The sequence below is a fragment of the Leuciscus leuciscus genome (genome assembly GCF_965113295.1).
Source record: "Leuciscus leuciscus genome assembly, chromosome: 2".
NCBI classification, from domain to species: Eukaryota; Metazoa; Chordata; class Actinopteri; order Cypriniformes; family Leuciscidae; genus Leuciscus; species Leuciscus leuciscus.
In genome coordinates this window covers 13,737,567-13,739,782 of record NC_138726.1, presented here as the reverse complement: position 1 = coordinate 13,739,782, position 2,216 = coordinate 13,737,567, and the positions used below count along the sequence as shown (strand labels likewise).

Genomic DNA, 2,216 nt, shown 5'->3' with positions numbered 1-2,216 from the left:
GGCCATGGCCTTGAATTTCCTGCATGAAACAATGGTTTTAGGAGCAAACAATGGCAAAATGAGTATATTATATGTGTATTCCTGAACATTTTTGTTACAAAAATTTATATTTGGAATAAAATAAATGCAATTAATAATGTTGTGAATTAATAAAGCTCTTGGAATTAATAAATGTAATGTCAACATTTCCTTTGGTGAGGCACTGCCTACCCTGCCTACCCTGACTGCACGTCCCTGGTGACAGCCATAGCGGCGACATCAAAGAGTGTCGCAACTCTTTCTCTCTATGGCTCTGGTATAGACCTTATGTAGCCCCGCCCCTTTTCAGCGCTGCACTCGTTGTCTTTTGACTTCCGGTCTGTATTTTCACAGCGATTTTACGTATTTATGAATGAACGGCTCGTTTTAAAATCTTCCCGGTCTACTGACATTTGTTAAGACATCTGCTTTAACCCCTTAACCCCTGAAGGCATTTTTATAGTTGTTTTGTCTGAGTGACACACAAAAAACTAAAGACTCATAACTCCAAAACTATAACAAGGAGAGTCAAAAGGTAGGTATCGTTTGATAGAACTCTTTTCAAATGTTTTGAAAATATAAATTACATTACATTTGGACACTCTCCTGCCAAGAAACTGCTGATAAATACCAAAAAATATATATAATTTTTATTATGATTTTGCATATCTCTCTTGTTTGACATGCAATAACTCGGGAAGGAAATACGGTGGTGGAAAAAATCACATAAAGTATTCAAAAGTTACAGCATTTGGAACAAAGGTAGCCTTTTTGTTTAGTCCTCACACATTTGGAAGGCAATAAAAAAAAATAGTTTTCTGAGTGAAATACACAAAACTAAAGACTCATAACTTCAAAACTATAGCAAGGAGAGTAAAAAGGTAGGTATCATTTGAAAGAACACTTTTCAAATTTTTTGAAAATATATATTACATTACATTTGGATATTCTCCTGCCGAGAAACTGCTGATAAAAGACAAAAATATATATATATATTTTATAATGATAATGCATATCTTTCTTATTTGACATAGAATAACTCAGGAAGGAAATAAGGTAGGAGGAAAATTCTTTTTTAGGGAAGTCCCTCTACATATGAGCTGCATCTGGATCAAATTTTGTGGTGATTGGATAAAGCAATCAAAAGTTATAGCATTTGGAACCAAGATAGCCTTTTTGTTGAGACCTTGACGCCCCCTCATGGGCATTTTTTAAATTGTTTCACCATGAAGAATATCTTGTCATAAAAGCAATAGATTAAGTTCATTTTGGGCTCATTTTAATTGTATTAATATGCTGTAAAAAATGAAGTGCCATTTTCAACGATTTTTGAATGTTTCATGAGACGTATGATGTTTTTGACACATTGCAGTACATAGTACAAAAAAGTATTTTATAGATTATGAAAAAAAATATTCTATTTATCAACAAATAACTCAGCAATACTTAGGAGTTTTTCAAATTGGCTACATTCACTGTAAAGTTCAGACTCTAAGCTTTGAAATGACACCAATTTGTTTGAATCAAGGCAATATATTTTAAAAATATGATAATGAATATTTACGCAGCTAGGTGGCGCCCGCGGGCGGTACACTCCGGTTTTAGAGAGACTAGTCAGCACTCCTTCAGAGTTGATCGAAGTGGTTAGATGCTTTAAAAAGCTGAGATTCTAAGCTTGAAGATGATACATATTTTGTGTTATTCCACGTTTGAAAACGAGCACGAACGGTTCCTGGAAAATTGGAAAACACTTTGCACCCCGGAAGGATGAGAGACTTGTTTTTTAGACAAGTATGCATCACTTCGTGAGGAATATCTCGTGATCAAAGCAATGGATTATGTTGTGTTTGGGCTCTTTGTAATCGTGAGAATCTGCTGTCAACAAAGATGTTCGATTTTTCACAATCCATGCATGTTTCATTGAGTTATGAGCTGAAACGTCACGTCAAAACAACATAGGTGCGTCTCTGGTATTTTTTGTGTTAGAACGCCATAAGGAATAGCTTTAGATCTGAGAGATGGATTATGGTGAGGTTGGGCTCTTTTTAATCTTAACAATCTGCTGTAAATAACACTGTGCCATTTTCCACAATTGATGCATGCTTCATGGAGTTATGAGTTAAAACGCGTCAAGTGCTACATCTATACATCTACATCTACATCTAACATATACATCTATACATCTATAATAAAGTATA

At 34.7% G+C, this 2,216-nt stretch overlaps 1 long non-coding RNA gene across 1 annotated transcript; it reads right to left on the bottom strand.

Moving 5' to 3' along the window:
- Positions 1-1,433: 1,433 nt before the first annotated feature.
- Positions 1,434-1,969, bottom strand: LOC309493422. Its single transcript, XR_014203917.1, has 2 exons — positions 1,613-1,969; positions 1,434-1,493 (listed from the first exon to the last, which is right to left on the bottom strand). It is a non-coding gene; the product is annotated as an uncharacterized lncRNA (long non-coding RNA).
- Positions 1,970-2,216: the final 247 nt, after the last annotated feature.